This window comes from Odontesthes bonariensis, chromosome 7, assembly GCF_027942865.1.
Source record: "Odontesthes bonariensis isolate fOdoBon6 chromosome 7, fOdoBon6.hap1, whole genome shotgun sequence".
Lineage (NCBI taxonomy): Eukaryota > Metazoa > Chordata > Actinopteri > Atheriniformes > Atherinopsidae > Odontesthes > Odontesthes bonariensis.
The window spans coordinates 9600781-9618976 of record NC_134512.1 but is presented as its reverse complement, the minus strand read 5'-3'; the positions used below and the strand labels follow the sequence as shown (position 1 = coordinate 9618976).

The following is an 18196-nucleotide window of genomic DNA, read 5'->3' as shown; positions in this document are numbered from 1 at the left end:
CTTAGGCTTGCGATATCCGCAAGACGCGTTTCGTGGACGCGCGTTGTCTAGGTAACGACGCACGTAAGGAACGCGCGTGTTGACCTGACAATACCCGCGTTCAAGACGTGCGTTTTCCTAAAATGATAATAATGTCCTTCCTTCTTTTCCGACAGCCAATGCATTTGAAGTGGTTGTGGCCAATCGCTGATCAAGGCAGCCAGACCAAGATAGTTCAGCACAGGTCTGCTTTGTGGAAAACTCTGCACAGATCTCTGTGTGGCAATGTTGCCAAAGTTCACTGCATTGTCGTTTCACAAAGCTTTAATTTTAGGAATACAACTCCTACACATGCACTTCGCTGTTATTTTGAATCCATTTCCATGCATTTGTTCGTGTAAAAGTGTTTTCCATCGACATACATCACTGACTAATGTTTTGTGCTTTAGAAGTGATTTCTGCAGTTGTTCCTCTTGATGTAACAGTGGTGGTACAATGGTTAGAGTGACTGCTTGGCATGCAAATCTCTTGCATCAGTGCAGGTTCAAATCCCGCAGTGACAATTTCAAGTTTTTCCCTCATACTCTCTCTTGTCTCTAACCAAGCCCGTTTCTTAAGTTTTTTTTCTTTAGGCTATCCCTTGACCGAAGGCAAGCGACCATGTTTCAACATGCCTCTTAAAATCGCACCTTCGAATCCCGTGTGAACTCTTGCTTAAATGAGTTGGGTTATCTGTAATCAATCAGGAGCAGTGGCTCTATAAACTTCAATGAACTCTCGCTAAAATGTAAGTTACTGTTATGTTATCTGTAATCAATCTGGAGCAGTTGCTCCATACATTTCAATTATGCACCCCCCCATCAAATTAAGCTGTATCTAGTTTTTATGTGGTATTGGACAAAAATGATTTCTTTTTCATATCCATCTGTTCCTGTTAACGGGCCTAACTATTCTATAAGGAGTGGCCACACTGAACTTACCATTATCCAGGAGATGTTCCAGCTTGACTATTATGTTTTATTCAGCTTCAAATTAATTCAATGCCCATCAGAAAACATGTAAAATTACCAATGACTAAACTAAGAATATAGCCTGTGTTTCTGTGTACATGTAGTTCATAATGCTGAAGGAACTGAACCAGAAAAAAAATATTTATTTATATTTACAATATTAACAGTCTTTCTCACTCCCTCCGCCCCACTTTCTGAGCTGCATGTAGAACAGCACTCATTTGTGTGAGGTGATCTTAATGTGAGCTTAATGTAGTATAGTAGATTTGAATCCCTTTAATGATCCCAAAGGAAACGAAGGTAACTAGCAGCCTACACATAATACACATTTCAAGACTATCAAATGCACTTAAAACCTGTATAAAGGAAGATGGAATAGACGATATACTCCAAACATGTCACAAACAGATGGAATGTATTGCCCACAGCTAAATGCATACAGACAGTAAAACACACTGCGCAAAAAGAGCAAAACATGTGGGTCAACCAACAAAATCATATCACTTCTTCTCATTTCCCCTTTCTGAGGTGGGGGAGCTGCTACGGCACAGCCAGTCAGGCAGGCAGAGGTGCAACGGAGTGGTGAAAAGCACAGAGTGGTAGTGGTGTGCGTTGGTGTGATGCGCCTGGGTGTGGAGATGGTGGAGCCCTGTTATGACGTTGGCTGTCATTTGGAGGAGAGGCACAGCTACTGGCGGTGGTCGGATAAGTCTGGGTGCGGAGACAGTGGGACCCTCCATCTAATGTTGCTGGTGCCATCCTCTGAGAACTGGCTCCGTGCCTGTCAGAAAAAAAAATCCATGTTAGGGTCAGTGACAAGGATTTGCATAATGAGAAATTATACAATGTTCCACTACACTATTCTAAATGCTTCCATCAGGTTTGCTAAAATGTATATTTTGGTTTTCTGTGCGTTTCATGCTATGTAAAAAATGCCCGATTGCCCCTGAATATGTCAAATGACAATAAAACACGGCAATAAAAAGTGTAATATAAGTGCGGTTGTTAGCTAATATCATTCCATCCTTTGAAAATGGATTTTGTTGGGATTATTTCAGAATGGAATTGTATGTGGTATTGCTGTCCAGAAACTAAAAAAAAATGTTGTCAGCACATTGGAATAGAGGACTATTGTAAAACTTAGTAACTATGAAATGTCCTGCAAAACCAAAATATATTTATGGAAAATGTTGGCTACACCAATAGACACAAACTTTTAACCAGTCTGTATCAATTAGTGCAACAAATATTTTCCATATAATTATCTTGATTTTAGTGCCTGTTTCCTTTGTAAAGCCTATTAACATTTAATTATGCATATGTGAGATTCTCTTTCAAACTAGCAGGTGTTGTGAAATAGAGATATTATACAAATAAATCTGTAACTCATAACAATTGTAGGGTACCCCAACTATTAAGTTGACTGTGTGTGTATGTTGAAATTTTCATATGGTGCAACACCAACACCCAAAATATGTTGAAGACCTTGAATTGAGTCTGAATGCTGTGCAGGACCTTCTCCAGCACATCCCATGATTCTTTATGAAAAGTGATAATGATGTCCATGAACCAGCCTGCTGCAATGAGTTGCTTCTCATTTCTTAAACAACCATGTCAGAAGATGCATCCTGTTGTTATGGAAAAGATTTTAGTCTGTTTGAGAAGGGTGCAATCATTGCCATAGGCAATCACTTACACATTTGATGTCGGCTCTACGTGAATGTTCAGCTACAGTATGTCCTCAAAGAATGAGGACAGCTGACTTCCAGGATATAGTGAAAGACCGGCTCATTCTATTAATGGTTTTGTCTCTGCTGATGCCACAGGCATATTTCAAGATCACAATGCCACAAATGCACAATGATCACAATGCCACAACGATCATTGGGCTCAAATTTTGAAAGTGTTTCAGAGACCATAAGACATACTATTCACACATTCATTTCAAACCACAGAATCCAAAACATAACCCTACTGAGAATCTTTGGCATGGGCTGGAGAAGGCTTTGTGTAGCGGTCAGACTCTACCATCATCAATCCAAGTTCTTGCTGGAAAATGAATGCATCACTAGATGGACATCTTCTGACATTGCAGACACTTATCAAAACAATGCCACAGCAAAGCATCCCTTTATCAAAGATATAGGTGTTTCAACAAGAGTGTGTGACCATGTTTTTGGTGGCAACTATTTTTGGCAGGGCAGTGTATGAATGTATGCTTATGTGTGTGAATAAGTGAAATGATTCGTAAATTACTAATATTAATACAGAGACAGACATGCGTGTGTGCAGACGCGCGCACACAGGCAGGCTATTCTCCATCTTTTGCATTAATTCAATGCAGTGCCCTTTTGAAAGTGGCCTTACCGGCACTGTGTGCAGACCAGGAGGCTCACTCAGGATGGAGATGCAGGGCATGATGTTCTGAGGCATGGAGCTGCCGCCGGGGTCTTGAAGATGACTTTCCATCACCATCAAGATCATTAATCACAACAGGAATGACTGCTTCCATCTGTGCACGCACACACACACACACACACACAGACACACACTCTTATACAGACAATGGCAATTACTTGCAATGAAAACATAACAGAGAGGTGGTCTAACATTTAACTACTGTATTTGTTGGGGGTGGGGGGGGGGGGGGTGGGGGGGTGCAAGTGGAGTAGAGCGAAATCAACCTAGGGATCAGGGGCTATTCCAAGAACATGGTGAAGTGATAAACCTGGCTAAGTTGACCTACAGGAAGTGGTGAACCTGCTGATAGATAGCCCACACGTGTCATTTTATTGGTTTGTTACAATAAGTAAATTTTCCGCCTTGCCATGACTGATTAGGCTACTGTAAAACAGCTCACCAGAATGGTGCAGCCAGCACTGACTTTCATACAGACAATTGCTAATACTTGAAGTCAAAACATAACATAATGCAGAGACGTGGTCCTACGTTTAACTGCTGTATTACACCACAGATTCTATAATAGTACAGATACGCCACTCACGGTGCATTTCCGGTTTCCAACGATGCGATTTTGGTTGCAGTTCCACCCGGTTTCCACGTGGGGCGCTCAATTTTGGAGACCAGAATGAATGGAGTCCTATGGAGCTATACGCCCTATCGTGCCCTTATCTCAAGATATAATTTTTTCTCTAGTAATTCGAATGTTGTTTTCGAAAGAGGATGTTTAGAAAATACCCATGGCTGAGTTTCAGATTTTTAGAGCCACTCATTTGCTTAAAAAAAGGATTTGAAGTGTATATGACGTCATACATAGCTGGTCGACCAGCTGTCATTAGCACAATGCTAGAACGTTGTGGACAACAAGAAGCCAACCTGTAAGAAATCAAAGGGATATATGTACTCGTTCAGTAGATTTTTGACTTGAAACCCATGTTGAGCTCTCAGAAACTACATTCAAATCTGAGCGCTCTTGAGGAGACTTAGGTGAAACTGACCATTTGTAGCATCTAGCTCCATTGGGCCCCATTCATTCTGGTCTCCACCGATGCCCCCAGTGGAATTCTGGTGGAACTGCAGCCAAAAAGCCGGTACAATGGGGCTTAATAGAGAGTGGCAAGGCTGTTAGTTATAATGGCTGTGATTACACTAACAAATGGTCTTTCCAAAGATCGTGAGATGAATGGTATCAAGTTTTTCAATCAAGTTTTTACTTTTAGGAAGGTTTACAATGGTTTACAAAGATTAGCAAAGAACACAAGCTAGCTTCCACTCGTTTCCCGAACTAGCCAACTTTTTATGGAGTTTATTTTGTGTCAATAAGTTTAAAGAAGACTTTTATAAGAGCAAGCAAAATATATCAATTCAAAAACTAAATTTAAAAAAGTCAAACAAAAAAAAAAATTCAAACAAAAAATACATGATTGCAATTAAAAAAAACTGAAATCGTGTAAAATATTTGCCTTCGCCTCCTTCTCAGTTTTGGTTGTTGTCGTTTTCTTTGATTACGTCTCCAGCTTTCTCATTTGCGCTCCCTGATTTTTGTTTGTGGTTTTGACACAAACCTGCCTGGTGGGTGGGCTTTCGACGGGGGCATTCCTATTGGCTTATTTGTGTTTGATGGACAGCTAAGCAAGCGTACGAAGCAGCTCTGGCCACAGCAGCTACTCTGCTTCTGATTGGTTCTAAAAACGTCAACAACAGCGTTTTTAGAATAGGGGGGTATTCCTAGAAGCTGGCTTAGCGGAAAGCCTGGCTTATTTCGCTACTTCTGGCTAAATTTAGCGAGAGTTCCGTTCCAGAAAGGTGGCTTATTTGAACGCCCGCTGAGTAACCATAGTAGTTTATGCTGCTGAACTAGCCTGCTCCCGGGCAAGCTAAAGTTGAAGTTTAGCTTAGCTGCAACTCAAAAAATGTCCGAACGGCTGAAACGGACTCCGGAAAGAAATGTTCACCAAGAATTCTGCGCTCCCACAACTCATGTCTTGTCTAAAAAACGAAGCAAAAACTGTGGTCATCATATCACCACTTTCACTGTCTCGAAAAATCAATCAGTTGGTGCCAGTGCAACTAAAGAAACGCAACTATACTATGGAGTTAAATTTGTCTCAATAATATTTGTATATACGCAGAAGGGGATCCACAAATATGTCTTGATTTGCATGTGTGTTTTGATATCTACAAATAAAAAAATCATATTTGTAACTCGTATATTGATTTTTACAAATATAGATGTGCATTTGTAAATAAAATGCCATTTGTAAAACCAAAAAAATCATTTGTGAAATGTGATTCTGCATTTGTGAATCACCAGCACACACATTTTTCGCTTTCCACAGTTACGTGTTTTTGAGACGTTCTTCGCATGAAAGTCGCACAAATCCACACGTAAATATTTCTTGACTTGCATTCGTGTTTTGATATCCACAAATAAAAAAAAACATATTTGTAACTTGTAAATTGGTTTTCACAATTGTAGATGTGTATTTGTAAATGAGATGGCATTTGTAAAACTGAAAATTGCCTTTGTGATATCTAATTTTGCATTTGTGCATTAACAGCACACGTAGGTTTCGTTTTCGCATTTGTGAATCAGCACAATCAGCGCACGTATTTTTGAGACAATCTTTGCGGCAGAGGGAGCCACCCAGATTCACAAATAGCCTACCTCTATTTTCTAATCCAGTAGATGGCAGTGTTGTTCTATAAAGCTCATAACGGCTATGCTTCACTTGACTTTCATTGAATTTTTCAATTCATTCAAATTCAACCATGGCCGAACAACGTGGGCATGATGAGCAGCTACCGCCAACTTCAGTAGGCCCTAAGTACAATTCCCTCACCCCAAATTATGATAGTAAAATGTAAATGTAAATAGTTCAGAGACTCTCTATTTTTCATATGTTTTATTTTTTCTGACAGTATTCAGAGTGAGAGCAATATGGTAACACGCAATAGATTAAGTATGAACAACACTGCCATCTACTGGATTAGAAAATAGAGGTAGGCTATTTGTGAATCTGGGTGGCTCCCTCTGCCGCAAAGATTGTCTCAAAAATACGTGCGCTGATCGTGCTGATTCACAAATGCGAAAACGAAACCTACGTGTGCTGTTAATGCACAAATGCAAAATTAGATATCACAAAGGCAATTTTCAGTTTTACAAATGCCATTTCATTTACAAATACACATCTACAATTGTGAAAACCAATTTACAAGTTACAAATATGTTTTTTTTTATTTGTGGATATCAAAACACGAATGCAAGTCAAGAAATATTTACGTGTGGATTTGTGCGACTTTCATGCGAAGAACGTCTCAAAAACACGTAACTGTGGAAAGCGAAAAATGTGTGTGCTGGTGATTCACAAATGCAGAATCACATTTCACAAATGATTTTTTTGGTTTTACAAATGGCATTTTATTTACAAATGCACATCTATATTTGTAAAAATCAATAGACGAGTTACAAATATGATTTTTTTATTTGTAGATATCAAAACACACATGCAAATCAAGACATATTTGTGGATCCCCTTCTGCGTATATACAAATATTATTGAGACAAATTTAGCTCCATACTATACACACGTGAGCATGAAATTAAATGAGAGAGAACATGGTATTCATTAAAACTAATCAACACCTAACAAACATCAGATCTACACCCACGTAGGACCAGACTCAGAAAAATGGGGGACAGGTAATAATGTTAATAAAAATTATTTGTACAGTCAAGGACTGTACAAACAAGATATTAGATAAAACGCAGGAATTAAAACATCTTACCATATTAGAAATATGACCTCTTGTCCTTTCAGGCTGCTGCTCCACATTTACAGTAGCCGATAATGTAAAACAACCTACTGGCTGAAGTATTTGCATTAAGTTCATCATCTCCCTCAGGCTTCCCTAATGTTATCGGTGCACTACACTGTGCCCATGTACGCATCCAAGGCAAGGCAATTTGTAGAGCACAATTCGTACATAAGGCAATTCAAAGTGCTTTACAGCTACATAAAATCACAAGAAGGCAATAAAATCATTCCAAAAAACAAAAAAATCATTAATTAATTAATTTAAAAGTGAAGAGTGCAGATAAAATACTTTCAGGTGTCATATGCACATCTAAATACAACTGTTTTCAGTCTGGATTTAAACATTGTCACATTGTCCAGGCCCCTGCTGGACCCGTGGAGGCTGACTATGTAAACCGAACATTTTTCCATATCCTAAATGTACAGGTACACTTGGGGATAATTGTCCATAGACTCTGAACTGGATTTCTCATTTTGAAAAATACCACATCAACCCCTTTGAGTAATGCTGAGCAATGTTACATTTATGCTCTGTGAAACCTCATCATTGACTCCTTTCCTCTGTGCATACAGATGATCTGTGATGGAGGTCATTTCATTTCCAACATTGAGGCTAAATGGCCGGGATCAGTTCATGATTCTAGGATCTTCCGAGCATCCTCACTGGCACAGAGGTTTGCACAAGGCGCGAGAATTTTACTAACCTGAAGGAGTGTACTTTTGAAGTAAGGTGCAGCATAGGCAGAATTTTGGTAATCTAATGAGAGGTCAGGTGTAGAGATCATCTTAAGGAATTTAAAGTGCTCGTCATACTTTCTTATAGATAGCCATATAAGGCACATATTGCATCAAATTGCCTAAAGTCTTAACACATGTATATCCATCCAACATTTCTCTTATTCTGCAGGGGAGTTCAAAGGTGTCCTGCTTGGGGACAGAGGCTATGCATGCTGGCTGTACCTCCTCACGCCATATCCTGATCCAGGAATAAGGGCATGCACATGCACATGCTAAAACAAGGGCAGGGATAGAAATGACCTTTGGCCAAATTAAATACAGGTTCATTGCTTAAAGTTCTCAGGCACCATGGCTGACTTCTGACAGAGCCATCTGAAATTAATAGTATACTTCATATTTTATACATTTTGTCTTGTGGACAACTTTTCAGGCTCAAGTCTTTTCTTCGTTGAGTTCCAGTGCCTGAAAGGACTCAGTTTCTCCTGACACAGTGAGGGACCTGTACAGGGACACATATTTCCTTTGATCCTTATTGTTGTGACCTTTGAGTTAGAACTTCTTTTCATAATTTAGCATTGACACAGTAGCAGTTTAAGTCAGAGCAAGTGTAAGAAGGCTAAATGGACAGAGATGATTTATAACTTTCCACACGTTTAGGTCATGGCACCCCACTGTGAATTTAAATGTATAAACACATTTCTAACACTTTGCATGAACCGTACAATAATGACAGGTTTGAGTTTAAGTTGTGTTGAATTGTTTAATTATTATTACATGTTTCTCAAGCTGTGGAGATAAAACAGAATTAAATACAGTTCACAACACGACCTTCTCCTTTATCTGAATGTATACTAACATCCTTCTCCAGTTTCATAATCTCTAGCTTGATCTTTTTTATTTTCAGTTTCTTGTATCTAGTTTGGCGCTCTATTTATTGGACAAACACATTTCTTCAAAGGCTACTTACCGCTCTGAAATATGTTCCTGTACTTTACCTTCACTTGCTGCCAGGTACGCTTTTGGCTGTTAAGATTGCTCCTGTTGAGATGTAACCGTGAAAAATTAATATGTGGGTCACACACACAGGATAGTCACAAAGTATGAGGATGCGTGTCGATTATTGGGTTATTAATAAACTGAGCAGGGCCAGTATATGTGTGCAGTACATCTCATACAGAGACAATTCAGCATGCTTTATGTAAACAAATTATCACACATAGAGGAGAGTATAAATACATGAGGACAGTAAAATGAATGTCAATGGTATGAAACTTTCGTAACTTACGCATTTAGTCTGTCTGCAATTGTTTGCCATGCCGTTTCTTCGCTTTATTGATCACAGCTGTATTACCATTTCTGGTGATGACACTTTTAAAATCCTCATACAGCTCCATCAGCATTATATGTTCAGCTGCCGAAAAAATAACAGCTCTTGTCTCGCTCTCATTTTCACACAGATCTCCGTTTTTCCACCATCCACTCGTCAGGGCTTTTTACGTTCCTCGTGCACTCGCACTAAGCTAGGCTATGTAAGCCTCACTTGGATTAGCCTCACCGAGATGCAGCTAAAATATCTTTGAGGAACGACTTAAGGCTTAAATGGGAGATGGCGCTAGTTCAAGCGACGCTTACCGGCTATAGCCTGGCTTTCTTTAGCTACTTTCTAGGAATACCCCCTAGTTACAACTGTTAAAATATTGTTGAAATTAACTTAATCGTAAACTATAGACATGTCCTTACCTCGGACTGCATTTTGCCATTCTTCAGAGTTCATATTCCTTCGCGCCGTTGTTGACGTTTTTAGAACCAATCAGAAGCAGAGTAGCTGCTGTGGCCAGAGCTGCTTCATATGCTTGCTTAGCTGTCCGTCAAACACAAATAAGCCAATAGGAATGCCCCCGTCGAAAGCCCACCCACCAGGCAGGTTTGTGTCAAAACCGCAAACAAAAATCAGGGAGCGCAAACACAGCCCTTTTACAGACAGCCGTTCCCCTTCCTATTCGCCCCATTATAAAAAATTTGGCTGCAGTTCAGTTGATTTTCTCTGGGGGCGCTGGCGAGCGAGTGTAGAATGACCATTTTCCATAGGGCTGGCGCTAATAACTCAAAAAATGTCCCCGCTAGCGGCTGAAACCTGAAAATAATACTGTGATTTCTGACAGAGGGATGTGGATTTATATCGAAAGTACAATAACCTGGGAGTTATAGCTTTCTGTTTTCTTACAGGTCTGGTATTTGCGAGTCAGTATCCGCTAGCATCTAGCTAACGGAATCTGAATAACGCACGGCTGATTACGACCGGCTGCTTTACGGCACTCGTCCACTGTGCCAGAGTGCTAACCTGGTGTCGCTAACAACAACCAAAGCTAAACCAGAGGCTAGTCAGAGAGTATGTAAAAGGGCTGTGCTGAAATCTGTAACTATTTGAGCTAACACCTCTCTGCTAGCTCAGCGCTAGGACTGACCATGCCGTAAAGTGATGCCACATGCGTGACGTCACTCGGGATGCAATACTGACAATAAATGTGTATTTTAAACAAATCTAGTGAGTCTAAAAAAATCAAACCAAGTGCCGTTTGAAAGGATAATTCATCCTGCCTTTAGAAAAATTAAAATGAAAAAATATAAAAAATTCTATCAAAAGCAATGGCTGCATCTAAGGTGGATTTCATAGTACCACCATAGAGTTCGGCGTGCTCTGCACTGCTTTGTTGGCGCCCCTAGAGTGCAGTACCACCCGGAAATAGCCGCCAGTTTTCCCTCTCCTCATAATAGACTCTCTGGCGCAAACGAGAAAGCTGGAGACGTAATCAAAGAAAACGACAACAACCAAAACTGAGAAGGAGGCGAAGGCAAATATTTTACACGATTTCAGTTTTTTTTAAATTGCAATCATGTATTTTTTGTTTGAATTAGTTTTTTTTGACTTTTTTAAATTTAGTTTTTGAATTGATATATTTTGCTTGCTCTTATAAAAGTCTTCTTTTAAACTTATTGACACAAAATAAACTCCATAACTTTCCCCCATTCAAAATAAACCCATTGGCAACTGATCAAAATCACAAACAACACAAATTCATGACGTTTGATGCTTTATACAACGTTCGTCTAAGTTTACAACAAGTTGCGTACCTGATGAGTGGAGAAATTAAGAAAGAAAGAAGGAGTCGGGATAACTGCTTTGGTTCCGGTGCTCTGTCTGGTGTTATTGTGTGAAAAGCAGCTTCATGACTAGAAGAGCAACTCTTTCCGAGCACATTCTCCAGTCAGGTAGCGCCCTCTATGGGTTATTTGGATGAACTCATAAGTGCCGGTTCGAATCCCGCGGTGCCGATTTCAGTTTTCCCCTCGATTTGAGTTTTCGAATCTGACTCTTACTTGCGCTGACATGTCCGGAATGATCCGATATTTATTCAATCGGAATATTATACTCCGTGGATGTCGCGCCTGGTGTTCCAATGCGGTGAGCCTTTTCAATGTCCATTTCCTGCAGCATTATTCTAGCCTGATAAACCAGCCTAAATGGATTGGATGTCTAATTTAGTCTGGCACCGATCAATGGATACAACGGAACATTGTTGATGAGCACAACCCGTTGTCTTTCAAACCGCGTCTGTGCCTATAGGCCAACGCTCTGACCAATCAGCGCAACTGACTGTGACGTAGTAAGCGCGACAGAAAGCTTTGGTGGGAGGGGACTCTTCCAAAACTGATGCCAAGCACAGATTCTATAATAGGACAGATACGCCACTCACGGTGCATTTCCGGTTTCCAACGAGGCGATTTTGGTTGCAGTTCCACCCTCTTTCCACGTGGGGCGCCCAATTTTGGAGACCAGAATGAATGGAGTCCTATGGAGCTATACGCCCTTTCGTGCCCTTATCTCAAGATATAATTTTTTCTCTAGTAATTCGAATGTTGTTTTCGAAAGAGGGTGTTTAGAAAATACCCATGGCTGAGTTTTAGATTTTTAGAGCCACTCATTTGCTTAAAAAAAGGATTTGAAGTGTATATGACGTCATACATAGCTGGTCGACCAGCTGTCATTAGCACAATGCTAGCGCGTTGTGGACAACAAGAAGCCAACCAGTAAGAAATCAAAGGGATATATGTACTCGTTCAGTAGATTTTTTACTTGAAACCCATGTTGAGCTCTCAGAAACTACATTCAAATCTGAGCGCTCTTGAGGAGACTTAGGTGACACTGACCATTTGTAGCATCTAGCTCCATTGGGCCCCATTCATTCTGGTCTCCACCGACGCTCCCAGTGGAATTCTGGTGGAACTGCAGCCAAAAAGCCGGTACAATGGGGCTTAATACAGAGTGGCAAGGCTGTTCGTTATAATGGCTGTGTGCCAAGGCTGAATCAAACGAGCACTGTTCCATTGCCGCCGCCATCTTTCTTGTTGTGCTTTCGCTTGTCTATGTTCGCTTCCACTGCCCAACGTCGCACTGCTCTGTCGTCACTCCCTCAAAACCCCGCACCAGAACCCTCTGGCCCGCCCGCGTTGATTCAAAACACATCTCTGCGTTGTGATTGGTTTAGTTGCCATCTGCCAGATTCAGGGCAGTATTTTCAAAATGACAAGTGGATCGAGGCCAGACCCAACCGCAGGCAAAACATTTTGCCGTCCAGCAGTTGGCGCTGGTTTTCCAGGCTAGCATTATTCCCCACTTCGTCTCAAGCGGTTTAACCACGAATGAGATCATATCCTTCCCGTTTTCCAAATGCTCTGGAACATTTAGGATCTTCAGGTTTTTCTCCCACTGTCGATTTTCAAGCTGATCGATGTACTCCATTGCTTGACTGAGGTTTTTCTGCAGTTCCTCTATGGAGTAAAATAGCTGTCAAAAATGTTCGTGTGCATAAACTAGAAATGCATGCATATGTTTTGATGTTCGTGTGCATATTTAGAAATGCATGCATAAATGAGTCCAAAAGTTTTGACATCAAGAATTACGAGTTACGGCATGCAAGTTTTTTTTTTTAAAAATTTTTTATTTTCAAATTTTATTAGTAATTCAACATAACAGTTTACAAATGTGAGCATAACCTCAAAAAGAAGATAGCCAGGGGGAGCATAGGAATAATAAAAAGAAGATGACCTTCATGATACACTTACAACAAGAAAGCTAATGAACACAAAGACATGTGTGCCAAGGAATCTCTTGTAACAAAAAAATAAAAATAAAAATGAAATAAAACAAAAAAAATTAGGAATTATGACAACAGTTCGTCCAAAATCCCAAGTTGGGAACAGGCCCATAAAGTTGTTTTTAATAAAAAAGCAAAAACAACTATATGGGCCTGTTCCCAACTTGGGATTTTGGACGAACTATTGTCATAATTCCTAATTTTTTTAATTTTATTTTTTGTTACAAGAGATTCCTTGGCACACATGTCCTTGTGTTCATTAGCTTTCTTGTTGTAAGTGCATCATGAAGGTCATCTTCTTTTTATTATTATTCCTATGCTCCCCCTGGCTATCTTCTTTTTGGCGTTATGCTCACATTTGTAAACTGTTATTTTGTTGAATTACTAATAAAGTTTAAAAAAAACTTGCATTCGTAACTCGGAATTCTTGATGTCAAAACTATTGGACTCATTTATGCATGCATTTCTAGTTTATGCACACGAACATCAAAACATATGCATGCATTTCTAGTTTATGCACACATTTCTATATATTGCACACTGTTACAACCCTCTTAATTATGATAAGTCATGGCACTGGGTGTAACAAACAAAATAAGTAATACCTCAGTCAGTTGATATCCATAGAAAAAGTATAATTTATTTTACAATTGTTAAAAGGTAACATAACAAAAGATCATCCAAAACCACAGTGAAGCTCTTACTCTTCAGGGTCTCCGAGGCCAAAACAACAAACAAAACACCCCCTCTAATTATGAAAAGAAAAGATCTCTGGCTAAGAGTCAACTTAAAATTACAAGGGCTAAACTCCCTGCCTGACCAAAAACAGGAGAAAAGAGTGAGAACAAAAATAAAGGCAGAGAACCCCTACCAGCTTCCACTGTGAAAACAAAACACAAAATTAGTTGTCAGTGACCTAAAGTAAATACCAACACTGTACACCTTCTCAAAACACAAAACCCAAGCACAAGCAAACACAAACACCAGATCAAGGCCCAGAGGAAAAGGGAAGGGCCCTTGGCACATGTTGAGTGAAGCTCTTTATGGAGCTGCTGACGAGCTGTAATACCAATCACCTGTGGCAGGAAGGTAGGCCTGAAACACAGGGAGAGGTAAGAAGGATGTCTCATGAAGAGAGCTCCCCCTCTGGAGGTCAGGGACCGTAACACCCTCCCCCATAAAATTTTACATAGTGTAAAAAACACAACACCTTCACTAAGCGAACTACACAATGGGATTAACACCACACTCTGGAAAGAACATCAGCTATAACATTTTCAGTTCCTTTCTAATGCCTTATGTCCAAATTATATTCCTGGGCAAGTAAAGCCCAGCGCATCAGCCGCTGGTTGTGGTTATACATGCGGTTCAGGAATACAAGAGGGTTATGATCAGTGTAGATTGTAACAGGATTTGTAGTGGAACCGATGTAAACTTCAAAATGTTGCAATGCAAGGAGCATGGCTAAGGTTTCCTTTTCAATTGTGGAATAGTGTAGCTGATGGTGTTTAAACTTAGCTGAGAAGTAGGAAACTGGGTGACTAACACCGTCTTCATCCTGTAGAAGCACAGCTCCCATTCCTGCCGCGCTTGCATCCACCTCCAGTTTGAAGGCCTTGTTGAAATCTGGGGCTGCCAGTACAGGAGCGCTGCAGAGAAGAGACTTTGCACACTCGAATGCATGTTGACATTCAGTCGTCCACATGAATGGTTCCTTAGGACTACACAGTTTAGTTAAGGAAGCTACTACTGTAGAAAAATTTCTGCAAAAACACCTATAGTAGCCAACCAAACCCAAAAATCGCCGGAGCTCACGTCTTGTGGTGGGGACTGGGTAGTTCAGGACAGCTTCCACCTTTGCATTCACTGGACGTACCTGGCCATGACCCACTTCCTTTCCGAGGTACGTCACAACTGCCTTGGCAAACTCACATTTAGCCAGGTTTAAGGTGAGAGAAGCTTGGGCTAAATGAGCAAACACCACTTTCAGAGTGTTAAGATGATCAACCCAGGATGATGAATAGACCACAATGTCATCCAGATAGACATTACAATTCTTAATATCTCTTAACACAGAAGTCAGTCGCTGAAAAGTAGCCGGAGCATTACACATGCCAAATGGCATTACTGTATATTGTAGGAAATGGTCTGGTGTCACAAAAGCTGAAATATCAGAAGCTTTGGTAGTAAAGGAACTTGCCAGTATCCTTTCAGTAGATCTAGCTTTGTTATATAGCTAGCTGTGCCAATGCTGTCTATGCAGTCGTCCATGCGAGGCAATGGATATGAGTCAGGGACTGTGACTGCATTTACTCTCCTAAAGTCTGTACAGAAACGTGGAGAACCATCAGACTTTGGTGTAAGAAGACACGGAGAACTCCAGGAGCTTCGACTTGGTACAGCTAACCCATTGTCCAGTAGGTACTGAGCCTCCTCTTTCATGATCTCCCTCTTGGCTGGAGGACAGCGGTAGGCGTGTTGTTTAATAGGGGATGCATTCCCCACATCCACATCATGCTCCAGAACTGTAGTCCTAGAAGGGACATCTCCAAATAGGTTAGGATAAGCCAGGATCAGGCTTTTCACATCGTCCTTCTCGTCTCTGGGAAGATATGACAGGTATGCATCTAAGGCATCAAGAATTACAGAGTTTGAAAGCCTACCACAGGGATCTTCACACTTTTTCAAACCATCATTGTTGGTAGGTCCAGACACAAGAGAGACTGACGCCGGTTGTGGTATCACCTCACAACACAAGTCTTTGGGGTCATCTTCTCTGGAATGAAAAAGCTTCAACATGTTGATATGACACAAACGTGTTTGTCGCCTCCTATCAGGAGTGTGAGCGATGTAGTTTGTATCATTTACTTTGTTTTTCACTACATAGGGCCCCGTAAATTGAGCTGAAAGAGACGGACCAGCTGTGGGAACCAGCATGAGTACTTTGTCACCGGGCTGGAAAGAACGTTGTACCGTTTTTCTATCATACAGACATTTCATTTTTCCTTGGACAGTTGACAAAGACTTTCTGGCTATTGAACAAGCATGGTATAGACGTTCCTGACACTGTGCAACAAATTCAAGCACATTTGAGTGTGGCTGTGTGCCAGCTGACAGGAATTGTTCTTTCAGCACTTTCAGTGGTCCCCTCACTTCATGTCCAAAAACTAATTCAGCAGGACTGAAACCAAGAGATTCCTGCTTTGCTTCTCGGGCTGCAAACAGCAAGAAAGGAAGTCCTTCATCCCAGTTTTTCCCCGTCTCAAGACAATACTTTCGCATCATGGACTTAATAGTCTGGTGCCATCTCTCAAGTGCGCCTTGTGACTGAGGGTGATAAGGACTAGAAGGAATATGTTTAACACCAAAAGACAGGAAAGTTTGCTTGAAAAGTTTGGACTGAAAATTACTGCCTTGATCAGTCTGTATAACTTTAGGTAGACCAAAAGTTGAGAAAAACTTGAGTAGAGCCTTAGTTATAGTGGGTGCTGTAATTTTCCTGAGTGGTATGGCTTCAGGAAAACGAGTAGCAGCACACATTACTGTTAAGAGAAACTGATTACCAGTTTTTGTTTTGGGCAGAGGACCCACACAGTCTACCAAAACATGTTCAAAAGGTTCACCAACTGCAGGAATGGGCTTAAGTGGAACAGGTGGCACTCTCTGGTTAGGTTTTCCAACAATTTGGCAAACTTTACATGTTCTACAGAACCTGGCAACATCTTTCTTCAGCCCTGGCCAAAAGAAATGCTGCAGAATGCGGTCATAGGTTTTAGTAATTCCTAAATGACCCGACCATGGGTGTTCATGTGCCAGCTGCAGTATTTGCTCACGGTAACCTTTAGGAATAACTATTTGATGTACCACCCCCCAATCTTCCTCAATACCCTCCTGTTGCAAAGCAGGCCTTGAGATCCATTTCCTCATGAGTAACCCATCTTCAACATAGAACTTATGGGCTTTGTTTCCATCTGGTGCATCACCTACACCTTCAAAGCATTTAGTGAGTGTTTCATCACTTTTTTGAGTTTGGCTCAGACACTCACGTGACAATGACAGAGGGAGAAACCCCTCTGACATTGGAACCAAGTCTTCCTCGATGGGTGCTGGTTTTGAAGGTTCAGCTGTTAGTAGCTTGTCCTCCTTCAACACAGATCCAAGAACAGATTCAGACAAGTTCACTTCCTCCAGCTTTTGGGCTTGAGACCTGGTAAGGACACTGACAGCAAACAAATCAGGGTGGGATTTCAACATTTCCTCTTCTGCCATCATAAAATTTGGTTTATCCACCACTTCAGGAATAGGAAGTACCTTATCCCCAGCAAGATCATTTCCCATGATAAATTCAACCCCCTGCACAGGGAATGAGTTTCTCACCGCAACTTTGAAAAATCCAGAGGCCAACTTGGACTTTATGTGCACATGATATAATGGTGCAGGTACATAGGCCATCCCAATTCCTTGTACTATGGTACTTGCATTGCAGGATGTATCCTCATTGAATGGCAGTAGATTGGAAAGAATGAAGGATTGGGAACCCCCTGTGTCCCGCAGTATTCTTACTGGTTTCTCATCCTCAGGTAGTCCTGTTAGGGAGACAAAACCATGAAAAATGAATGGCTTGAAACATTCATCAGGTTCCCTCAGGTTTAATAGCGGTGAAGAGGAACTTAGAGTCTTGACTAAACCAACTCCTTTAGCTGGTTTTGGTGGTTGAGATGACTGTTTATGTTTTAGAGCCAAACAGTCAGAGACAATGTGACCCACTTTGTGACAATAAAAGCATTGTCTCTCCGATCTTGAGGTACTCTTGATCCAAGACTGTGGCTTAGTCTCTTTCCATGGTTTATCCCGAAAAAAATTGTCCAGAGTTGCTCACAAAAACACTTTTGTGAGTAAGCGCAAACTCTTCTGCCAGAACAGCTGCTTCCTGTAGGGTAGCAACCTTCTGCTCATTCAGGTACAAAACTGTACGATCTGGAAGACAATTTTTAAACTCCTCCAACAATACCAACTCACGTATTGAAGTGAAGTC

At 40.9% G+C, this 18196-nt stretch overlaps 1 long non-coding RNA gene across 2 annotated transcripts; it reads right to left on the bottom strand.

Annotated features, from left to right (window-relative positions):
- Nucleotides 1-1167: 1167 nt before the first annotated feature.
- Nucleotides 1168-11351, bottom strand: LOC142383715 (uncharacterized). Of its 2 annotated transcripts, none has more exons than XR_012770003.1 (3): nucleotides 11138-11351; nucleotides 3357-3542; nucleotides 1168-1770 (listed from the first exon to the last, which is right to left on the bottom strand). It is a non-coding gene; the product is annotated as an uncharacterized LOC142383715 (long non-coding RNA). The 2 variants fall into 2 exon arrangements; XR_012770002.1 differs by having other exon boundaries at nucleotides 3357-3501.
- Between the last annotated feature and the right edge of the window lie 6845 nt (nucleotides 11352-18196).